The sequence below is a fragment of the Pagrus major genome, chromosome 21 (assembly GCF_040436345.1).
Source record: "Pagrus major chromosome 21, Pma_NU_1.0".
Lineage (NCBI taxonomy): Eukaryota > Metazoa > Chordata > Actinopteri > Spariformes > Sparidae > Pagrus > Pagrus major.
In genome coordinates, this window is record NC_133235.1 from 1,994,115 (window position 1) to 2,006,389 (window position 12,275).

The following is a 12,275-nucleotide window of genomic DNA, read 5'->3' on the forward strand; positions in this document are numbered from 1 at the left end:
ACGTTCAGGGCAAACATATGGGCCAGAACTGCACATTTAAATGTACTTGTCAGTTTGATAATATTGTTGGCAACATTGCACTGATGCATTTGCATCATTTTGCTTTTCTTGTTCTCCATCCTTTAATAATGCAATGCTGATGATGCAGCTCGTCTCTTCATGCTGTGTGTTAGTAAATCTGCAGTATACACTGCAGCTGGTCTGCTGTGCAGCGAGTGGTAGGCAACAGTCATTCAGTCTCAGTATATACTAGTTGGACAACAGGACAGTTGCCTTCTTTCATCCGCTCTCGCTCAAGAGTGTAGAGTAGAGCGGCCAGTCAGTCACTGTTTCACAGTGCCAGCAGAGCACCAGACCACAATGGCCTCACTGTGTGCCAGCCTGCCTGCAAACCAGAGCTGGCTTCTGCAGTAAACAGCAGAGCAAGTCAAGGTCATGCTACAGCCCACACAGCCAGCCTATACTGTTTCACCAGAGCAGCCACAACAACTATTTAAATGACAACACAGAAACACAGCAGAGAAAGCAGTCAGGACGTGAACGATTAATCAATTAATCGGTGTTAAGAATTTAACTGATTAAAAATGTCTTAATGGACAATCAGAGACAGGCATACATGGATACACCAAATGTATTTTACAGCCACAGATTACAGATGCTTGCTTTTCAAATATAACACACAATATATCTGTATGACAGACTATATAGGATGGCAGCAATCGTTTAAGGGTGTCGGGTCAGGACACTGTGGTGATGTTCAGAAGTGCATTAATCAGAGGCAGAGTCCTTCAATTAGGGATGTAACGGTTACCGGTGTCACAGTAAACCACGGTAAAATTCCCGACGTTGAAGGTTACCATTTAAGTTTTAATTACCATGGTAACCGCCGCGGTCGATAACCACAGTGTGGAAACCTCGCGAGATACTTTATCCAAGTCTCCCTACGCAGGCGCAGCGTGCAACGTGCGCTTGTTATGTAGTGAAGAAGACATGGCGGAGGGAGGACGTGATAGTAGCGGCCCTCAAGGCATTTTTCCGCCTTCAAAGAGAACCAAATCTGAAGTCTGGGCGTGTTTTGGTTATTATAAGAATGTTTAGGGACAGCTGGTCGAGGATGGCAGCCCTATCTGCAGGAGCTGCAAGAAGAGAGTTGTTGCGAGGGGCAGCAACACATCCAATTTACTTACTTATTTGCGCAACCATCGCCCTCAACTGTTAAGTGAATGCAAGGTAAATTAACCTTAAGCTCAGGTGAATGATGTGTGTATGTCGAGTTTTCTCTGTCTAATTTGCTGTCACTAATGCAAACTGACCAGATAGTGGTATAACTGAACGAAGTTGATCCGTGATTTGGCACGTTATCTGAACCGCTTATAAATTGTAGATTTCACTTTTTAAAGTCGACCTAATAATTCCCCAAATATTGATGCAGAGCTGCAGGGAAGAGGATTTGAGACAAACACGTACTGGGTGGACTGAGTTAGTGAATGCAAACTGACTGAGATGACTTTGATCTCAGCTCCGTTCACCGGAGCAGCGTCTACCTGTGGCTCAGCAGCCATTTGACCAATCAGATTGACCGAGTCCATTGACAACAGACGAGCAAGCAGACAGAGACAGACAGCCAATATATAAGTAATATCAGAAATATATAATACTTGTGGATTATTTGTAGAATAGACTATATATAAAGAATAATATAAAATGGTGAATATAACAAGTGTCTAGATAGAGATAAGAGCCAAACTAGAGCGTTCATAATTAATTTCACAATAATCCTTTTTGTTTTGATCTAAAAAATTATCCAACCTGTTTCTCACAAAAGTGATATGATCTAGATTGTGAGTTTTGTGATCTGTTGGTTGCACCCTTAGTATTAAGTAACAATGACAGTAATAATTAATAATGACATTTTCTATTCATTTTTTTCACAGAGAGGGTCTGCTGGCCAATCCAGTGCTACTGCCAGTACATCTCATTCTACCTCTGTAACACAGACATTAAAGGACGCATTTCAAAAACAGGCTGCTTATACCCTAACCCTTTTAATATATAATAAATCTATTTAAATATAAATCTTGGTGAAATTATTTCAATTTATCAGTGTATCAGTGTTTTTTCAACATTTTGAAGACATTTTAAAAATACCGCGGTATACCGATAACCGTGATAATTTTGGTCACTATTACCGTGGTGTGAAATTTTCATACCGTTACATCCCTACCTTCAATACGGTTCAAGTGGTGTTTATCTGAGTTTTGGGTGAGTGAGTGTGTGTGTGGTTGCTGCAATACAAGAACAATGATAGAGACAGATTAGAAAATAAAGTACAACTTAAACATAAAACTAAACTGGGCTAGATATATATCTCTAACCAGTCAACAACTTAAATACAGCTCCAGACTAGTTATGAACTTAAGAGTCATGAGCATTAATCTACTGGCTTGGATGCTACAATACAGAAACATAAACTACTGCTAAGTCATCAAACAGACTTGTGAATAAACACAATCAACAGAGTGGAACACGACAAGGAAAAACACAGAAACTTACTTCTTAAGTGACGCACACACTAACGATCATTCAAGCCGATCTGTGTCTCTGCAGCGATCTGCACGTCCGCGGTGCGTTCAATGACCACAGAGACTATTGGAATTTTCCACCGAGATACACGTCCATGGTGTATTCAAGGACTCAAAAGATTGTGGGATTTTCGTATGCAGCATAAGCTTTTGTACAGCCGCCCGCAAATTTGGTGTGCAAATTTGACATGGAAGCTTTAATATATCTTGGTAGCATCCTGTGGTAGAGCTGGTAGCCTGATGAGCCGCACCACTGGGCGAGTATAGGTCCGGTCCTTGACATGGACAACTGCAGTCCTAACCTGGCCATCAGCCCCAGGTATAACGGTTTTCACTATTCCTACTTGCCAGAGAGCTCTTGGGGTTTGCTGGTCAACAATGAGGACCACAGTTCCAACAGTAATGTCGTCCTTCTCGGTGTGCCATTTCTGCCGTGCTTGTAAGGTGGGCAGGAATTGTCGTATGAAGTGCCTCCAGAAATGGTCAGCCAGAACTTGAGTGTGTCTCCATCTCTTGCGACTGAGCAGTTCTGATTCTGGGTAGACCACTTGCGGCAGAGAGCAGTCTGGCCGCCCCATCAACAAGGAGTTGGGTGTAACAGGATCCGGGTCTGCAATGTCCGTGGAGACGTAACCTAAAGGTCTGGAGTTGAGGATGCTCTCTACCTCAAGCAAGACGGTCCTCAACACCTCCTCTGACACCGTCTGAGCTCCCAATGTGGTGCGCAGGGCTGCCTTCACGGATCGCACCTCTCTTTCCCAAGACCCACCAAAGTGAGGAGCATTAGGGGGATTGTAGCGGAATCGGATCTGTTCTGCCGCCAGTTGTTCTTGGAGGGCTGGCTCCATGGCTTTGAATGCTTCATGCAGTTCTTTACTTCCACCCTTAAAGTTCATGCCTTGATCCGAAAGCAGCTCAAAAGGCTTTCCTTGACGAGCTATAAACCATCGGAGTGACATCAGGAAGGAACCAGCATCCATGTTCACCACCAGATCTAGGTGGACTGCCCGAGTGGTAAGACACTTGAAAAGGATGCCCCACCTCTTCTCATTGCGTCGCCCTACTTTGATGAGCATAGGGCCGAAACAGTCCATCCCAGTTGAGTAGAAGGCAGGCCGGAAGAGCCTCAAACTAGAGGATGGCAAATCTGCCATTCTTGGGACTTCTGGTTTGTCTCTCCACTTCTTGCATTCAGGACAGTGGTGTTGATGTCTCCTAACTGCTTCTCTGCCCTTCAATATCCAGTACTTCCTGCGCAGCTCTGCGAAGACACGTTCAGCTCCAGGATGGTGCAGCTGATCATCACAATGCTGGATTAAAAGCTTTGTGACTGGGTGACAGGGGTCTAGAAGTATCGGATGCAGAACTTCAGGGTCCAGGCTATCACACCTGCGGAGTCTACCTCCTACTCTAATCAGGTCAGAAGACTCGTCATACTCGAGAGTCGGGAGCGAGAGTAAGTAGTCTGCTACTGGATGGGATGGCCTTTCCTGATCTAAGTAGTGCAGATTCTCCTGGAAAGCTCTCCATCTGAGCATGTCTTAAGAGGGCCAGCTCTGCCTTCTGAAAATCGGCAGCGGCAGGATGGTCAGTGCTACTGGCCACCCCGTGCAGCAACTGTGTGGTGGCTTTCAGGAGTTCCTGGTAAGTGTTGAACTGTTGAATGTCAGGTATTGCTGGACTAGTTGACCCTACCAACAGGCCGCAGAACACTGTCTTCCTCAGCTCCTCTACTTCCTCTGGAGGTTCTCCCACTGGAGCCTTTGGCCAGTGGTTGGCCTGCAGCTGAAGAAAGGGTGGTTGTGAGCATTTTGATATAACCAACGTTGCTTGACCTAGTTTAGTCAACTCCGCATAAGATGAGCAAACCTAAAAACACTAAACCAGCCAACAACGTGGAAACTCCGGCTACACGTGCTGCTACGAGTGCTGCGGGCAAGCTAGCATCTTTTGCAGCTAACAACTCTCCGACATCGTCAAAAACTGCTGCAGCTCCCGCGGTGGTCGGCATGGACCAGCTGTCTGCAGAGTTCACTAAACAGAGAACCTCGTTAAAGGAGGATGTTTCTTCCCTGATCCAAGAGGCTATCAAACCGCTGCAGACTGCAATGGATACACTGCAATCAACAATGAAGTCTTTCCAGGGCCGTCTCACCTCCGTTGAGTCTGTGGCTGGTGACAACTTTGAAAGATTAACGGTAGCGGAGTCTACCATTACAACGCTTCAAAACCATAACCAGTCACTTCTGGATCGGATTGACGACCTCGAGAATCGCTCGCGGAGAGCTAACCTCCGTATATTAAACATCCCTGAAGGCAGCGAGGATGGCAAGGACCCCGTTAAGTTCATGTCCGAGGCATTGATGCAAGCGATGGGCCCCGATGTTTTCGCTGCGCCGCCTGAATTGGAGAGAGCCCACCGGACCCCGACCTCCAGATCCGGCTGGAGATCATCCCCCCGCACGTTCCTGGTCTGTTTCTCCAGATTTCAACAGAAAGAAGCTGCGTTGCGCTGGGCCAGGAATCACGAGCTGACGTACCAAGGTACCACTATAAGAGTTTATCAAGATGTCAGCACGATGCTCGCTAAAAAGAGAGCTGCGTTTAACGGAGTTAAACAAGCCTTGTACCGGAGGAGCGTCAAGTTTCACCTGGTGTACCCGGCCCGGCTGCGCGTGATGTACGAGGATGACGTGTTTACCTTCGACTCGCCTGATGAAGCTCAGAAGTTTCTAGATCATAAGTTTGGTAAGGAGTAAGGCTATATATGTCGCGGTTTGGTCTGTGCAGCCTGGAGATGGTTAACCATCTGAGCTTTTGACATGTAAGATCACCTCTTCAACCTATCACGTCAGCCAGCGGTCTGAGGACCCGAGGTATGAAAACTCACTGACGTTATTGCTGGGCTAATCGGTATTATACTGTACACAAGTACATATCTTGAACTCTTCTACTGTACAGACCACTTATGTTGCCTTTCAATATTTATGTTATACACGTTCTCAGATATGCTCGTTTGTTTTACAGTTATTGTATTGCTCAACCATTTTATTTTTTTTCATTTTTTATTTTAACATATCATGACCACTGGGAGCCTTCCTGGGCATAAGTGTCAAGAGAATGTATTGCCAGAAGTTTTTGGAAATAGTGTTTAGCCTGCAGCTTGCCTCAGGGAGAAGGACAAGTATAGGCTTAGTTCTAGTTCTGTTTTTGTTTTGGACATGGGATAGGGTTAGGGGAAAGGACACCACCACATTTTTGCAACAAACGTTCACCTTAGTTCACTTAAGAAACGAACATAACTGTGTACTTTATCACAACCACTGCTCTAACTTCTCTTTACTTACTACTCTTTTCATTTTTATTTTTTATAGTTGAAGATGGTATTGATGCAAAGAGGGCTGCTATACGATTCATTAGCTGGAATGTAAAAGGTTTAAATGGGCCTGTTAAAAGAGCCAGAATATTTAATCATCTAAAATACTTAAAATGTGATGTTGTATTTCTACAGGAAACCCATCTACTGGTTAAAGATCAAGTCAGACTAAAAAAAGGATGGGTGGGGAATGTGTTCCATTCCAACCTTAACTCTAAAACTTGTGGAACGGCCATATTGATTCATAAAAGAATCCAGTTTAGTGCGACCACTGTCACCTCAGACCCACAGGGTCGATTTGTAATGGTTTCCGGACTTCTCTACCATAAGCCTGTAGTTTTGATTAACATCTATGCCCCAAATTGGGATGATGATAAATTTATGGGGAAAATAATTTCATTAATTCCAGATTTGAACTCACAACAATTGATATTTGGCGGCGATTTAAACTGTGTAATGAACCCGGTATTAGACCGTTCCAACTTTAAATCTACGAACCTGTCTAAAAAGGCCAAGCTGTTATCAGCCTTTATGAACCAGATAGGAGGTGTTGACCCTTGGCGTTCTTTGTTTCCACAAAGCAAATCCTTTTCTTTTTTTTCCTCTGTACACCATTCGTATAGTAGAATAGATTATTTTTTTATTGACCAGACTCTTCTCCCCTTTGTCACAAACGCTGAATACTCAACTATAGCTGAGTCAGATCATGCCCCTGTAATATTAGACCTTGCATTTCCTTCTTACAAATTAGAACGCCCCTCTTGGAAATTAGATAGAAATCTTCTGGCTGATGAGACTTTTTGTGAAATGATCTCCCAAAAAAATTGATGACTTTATAGATTCCAACAAAAAAGATGACACCTCCCCTTCTCTTTTATGGGAAACATTAAAAGCTGTAATCAGGGGTGAGATTATATCATATTCTGCTAAAACAAATAAAATGAAAAGAACAAAACAAGAGGAGCTCATTAAAGCAATAGCTATGGTGGATTCTCAGTACTCCACCTCCCCCTCCCCTGAATTATATAAAAAGAAGCTGGACCTCCAAACTCAATATAATTTGTCATCAACTGAAAAGACAGAACGTCTCCTATTAAAATCACGGGGGTATGTCTATGAGCATGGCGACAAAGCTGGACGGCTATTAGCACACCAACTTAAGTGCCGCTCCGTGTCCCAACAGATTCCACAAATACGGAAAGATGATGGTGAACTAACTATTGACCCAGAAGAAATTAACGAAACATTCACCTCGTTTTACTCAAATCTGTATACGTCAGAGATAACAAATGATAGCTTTGACATGGAACATTTTTTCAATGATCTCCAAGCTCCTTCTATAAAAACAAGACACAGGACTGAGACTGAGCTCCCACTAAAATCTATGGAAATCATTAACGCGATTAAGGCAATGCAGAATGGCAAGACGCCTGGCCCTGATGGGTACCCTGCAGAGTTCTATAAAAAGTTCTCTAGTAGGCTGTCTACAATCTTACTTGATATGTTTAATGACTCTTTGTCTCATGGATCCCTTCCACAGACACTGACTGAAGCATCAATTACCCTCTTGCTTAAGCCAGGTAAAGATAGCACGGAATGTGGCTCGCATCGACCCATCTCCCTTTTAAACTGTGACGTAAAGATCTTGGCCAAGGCCCTTGCCTTACGTTTAGAAGCCATAATGCATGACGTGATTTCTGCTGACCAGACTGGTTTTATTTTGGGGCGTCATTCATTTACAAATATCCGCCGGCTATTAAATATTATTCACTCTCCTGCGTCCAGTGCAGTCCCCGAGGTGGTTATCACGCTCGACGCAGAGAAAGCCTTTGATAGGGTAGAATGGGGATATTTATTTACATGCTTAAAGAAATTTGGGTATGGTCCTAATTTCATTTCATGGATTAAACTCTTATATACCTCACCCAAAGCCTCAGTAATTACAAATGGTAAGCGCTCTCAGTATTTTCAGCTGTCAAGAGGCACCCGTCAGGGCTGCCCTATCAGCCCACTGCTATTTGCCCTGGCCATAGAGCCCTTGTCCATTGCACTCAAATCATTACCCTCATTAAGTGGAATCCATAGGGGAGGGGAAGAGCATAGAGTATCTCTGCACGCAGATGATTTATTAATGTATGTATCGGACCCTGTTTCAAGCGCCCGCCATGTGATCCATGCTCTGAGGAGATTTGGTGCTTTTTCTGGGTACAAATTGAACTTTAGTAAAAGTGAATGTTATCCTGTTAATGACTTGGCTCTTCAAATACAGGACAATGCTCTGCCGTTCCAGATGTTTAGAAATGGCTTTAGATATCTGGGCATTAACATCACAAGGGACATGGAGAAGCTTTACCAGGAAAACTTCTGTCTGCTACTTGAGAAAGTCAAATCAGACTTGAAGAAATGGAAAACACTTCACCTATCTTTAGCAGGAAAAGTGAACTGTATAAAAATGAATGTACTCCCCCAATTTGTTTATCTGTTTCAGTGTATTCCACTTTATCTCCCTAAATCTTTCTTCAAATCTATTGATAAGGTCTTCACTTCATTTATATGGGAGGGGAAGAAACCTAGAATACGGCTAGAACTGTTACAGAGGCCTAAAATGCAGGGTGGCCTGGCTCTCCCAAATCTTTGTCATTATTATTGGGTCTCAAATGTTCAAAAAATCATGCACTGGCTCCACACTCCTGATACGGACTGGTGCCATTTTGAAGCTGCATCTTGCACTTCAACCTCTCTCAGAGCCCTGGTCACCTCCAGCCTTCCCATCTCTACTTCTCAATACACCAACAATCCAGTAGTCATAAATACCCTCAAAATATGGTTTCAACTTAGACATAGCTTCGGGTTTAATAATCTTCTCCATATAAGTCCCATACACAATAATCATCTTTTCCTTCCAGCTAGATTAGACTCCGAATTTACTCTCTGGCAAAGACAAGGCATTTACAAATTTAAAGATATGTATATAAACAGTATTTTTGCTAGCTTTGATGACTTATCACATAAATTTGGCCTCCCTCGGTCTAGCCTGTTTCGTTATTTCCAAGTCCGCCACTTCCTTCAACATCATGACCCCAACTTTCCATATTTACCATCATCGTCCGGTTTAGATGATCTATTAGAAACTACCTTCAGCTTTAAAGGACTTATTTCAAGAATCAATAACTGTATATCCTCTTTTAAAAATACAACTCTTGCAAAGATCAAGGCAGCTTGGGTGGATGAGCTGGGAGAGGACTTGGAAGAAGACATTTGGGACAGCGCTTTACTAAGAGTGAATGACAGCTCTTCATGTGCCAGATTAAGCATAATACAGTTTAAGATCTTACATCGTATCCACTACTCCAAAGCCAGACTTGCTAAAATATACCCTAACACAGATGCAAGCTGCGACAGGTGTCGAAATACTCCTGCCGACTTAACCCATATGTTTTGGTCGTGTTCAGCCTTAACATCCTATTGGTTTGCAATCTTTAAAACATTGTCAGAGGCTCTTGATATTGATCTACAACCCAGTGCAGTAATGGCCATATTTGGTACTACTGATAGAAGATATTGTACAATAAGGAAAAGATATAAAAACATCATTGCTTTTACAACACTGCTTACACGTAGAAGAATTTTATTACATTGGAAATCTAAAAATCCACCTAGTGTGTCTCTGTGGTTTAATGACCTAATGCAGTTCATACAGTTAGAGAAAATAAAATACACTCTCAGGGGGTCCAGGGATAAATTCTTTTCAGTCTGGGATCCAGTGCTGACATATTTGGGTAAACTTAAGACTGTGCCTGCTTAGCACCACTTAGCAGCCCTCTAGCATCTACAGTTGTGATATTTATCCTTGTGAGCTATAGTGTGTAGTACACAACTTGAAAAAATGGTGAGCCTATGATTATGTATGTGTTTTTTTTTTGTTTTTTTCCCTTTCTAATTTATTTACTTTTTCATTTATTTTTTTATCAGTATTATTATTATTGTTATTATTATCTTCTTTTTTTTTTTTCCTGGATGGATGTCCTGTATAAAGTGCTCAATAAAAAATATATTAAAAAAAAAAAAAAAAAAATGATCGAAGCAAAATCTCTGCCTCAAGGCTTCGTTTAATTCCTATCACCCACGTTATGTGGCCTGCTTAGCTCAGGGATCATTTTTCCACACGGACTGTTATTGCGGACACACACCACTATGTTCATTGCGTGGGCGCAATGGCGGAGAGCCAAGAAACCGTAAACGCTAACGTAAACATTGATGTTAGCTAATTCAACGTAGCCTACCATTGCTAGTTAGAGCGTATGGTATTTGTAGAGGCTGTAGCCTGATGTCGCTATGACTAGATATCATGTTAAGATGTGGAAACTAATTTGTGTTAAATTGCAAGAGAGTAATAGCCTACACCAAACAACTCCTTTCCACACACACACACACACACACACACACACACACACACACACTCGGCTCGTCTCTCTCACTCTCCCTCACGCACGCGTGCACACACAAGCAAACACACACCCTTACTCCCGGTGACTTACTTTTAGTGAAATCAGTTTTCATGCTGATTTCACTAGATGAGTTTCACTGGAATAAAAAACCCCTGGCAAACATAGAAAGACCAAGAGAGTTGTTTTCCTTGTTAAACACTCTACTGTGGAGATGGTTGATAGTGAAGACACCATACAGGGAGGTAATCTCTCCTTTCCACTGGAACAGACCTGAACTGTGATCTAGCAGAGCTCTGTATCATATATGGGGATCAGTTCGTTGGACTACCTGCACAGTGAGTCTCAGTGACCTTTAAGCCTCAAAGCTTGTTTTGTTGCTTGAGTGAGGATGGCTGAATGTATTTGGCCCTAACGTCTAAACACACAGCTTGACAGAACATGGTGTCTTTTAACAGGATGATAATTCACAGTGACAGAGTGCTTCATTCACCAATCTGATGTCACGCCATCAAACACACACACACACACACACACACACACACACACACACACACACACACACACACACACACACAGGAGATAACTGCAAAACTTCATGATTTCTCACTCTTCTCCTGGGCTGCATTGAGTGTGTGCATGTGTTTATATGTGTGTGTGTGTGTGTGTGTGTGTGTGTGTGTGTGTGTGTGTGTGTGTGTGTTTATATGTGTGTGTCCGTCCAGTAGGCTGCCTCAGTGTGTGCTAAGGTACACGTTTCCACAACAAAACACATGCAGCTCAACAGGATGGAGGACAGCTCTCCTTATCCCCATCTCTCTCTCATTATTTTCTCATAGGTGGAAAACATGACTATAAAAATAGACTGGTTTTAATCTTTTAAAATGCAGAGATGATTTAAACTGTAAGAAAACATGAACAGCTTAATCTGAGGTACTGCAGTCTGTTTGTTTGTGTATTAAAAGACCTGAAAATCAGAATGCAGATCCTAAGGCTGTGCTGTGGATTTGGTGCTATGAGCTACTGTTTGTTTAATTTGCATGACAGGCTGTGCCTTTACGGGGTGATTACTAGGGATGGGTCGATACCACTTTCTCATGTCCAATACCATATTACCATATAAGACAACACTGAGTATCTGCCGATATCGATATCAATCCGATACAGCCTCTTCCCCTCTCTTAAACAACAAAGCTATAGATAATACATCTGTATGGAAGCACTTTGCTTAACCTAGCCATTTAAAAACATGCTTAAACTGTAGAACAAATATTCTACTTCTCTAAAGGAAGAAACTAAGAGACAACATCGTGAATCAGTTTTGCAGTAGTGCTGCTTCTTGGTATTTTGACTTCTTTACACACAGAACTTTTAGCATTTTTCAAACATTCAAAATGAATTTCAAAGTGTAGTTCTGAGTATTTATGATAAAGGTATTATAATCCCAGTGTAAAATATGAGATATAACTCAACACAGTGTAGCCTATACCTCAATGACAAGCATAAACAAGTTGCAGTTTTCTCCTGTGTGTGAGCCACCAAACTGCTATCCACTGCTTTCTGCAAAGTAAAACTTGAATCTATCCACTGTGCTGTCAGACTTAGTGATGACACTAGACACACGTCTGAGATTCAGATGTCAGTTGTAAAACTAACATTATCAACATTTTCCAAACAATTCGAAATTAACTTGCACCCTTGTGCCATTTTTCATTACATCTGCTGGCCTGGCTCTAGTCGGTTTGACTCGGCGCAATCACAAAAACAATGACGCTCTTGTCCCAATCCCCACAGTACTATCAAAGAATCACCGCTAACAAAATGGCTCTGCTAACTCCAAAAAATGGCTCCGAAAAATTGAATGACAGTCTC

General features: G+C 42.5%; 1 protein-coding gene across 1 annotated transcript in view; it reads right to left on the bottom strand.

The window, feature by feature from the left end:
- LOC141016515 (xenotropic and polytropic retrovirus receptor 1 homolog) overlaps positions 1 to 12,275 on the bottom strand; it is a 96,391-nt gene that overhangs the window by 58,240 nt on the left and 25,876 nt on the right. The window lies entirely within an intron of this gene.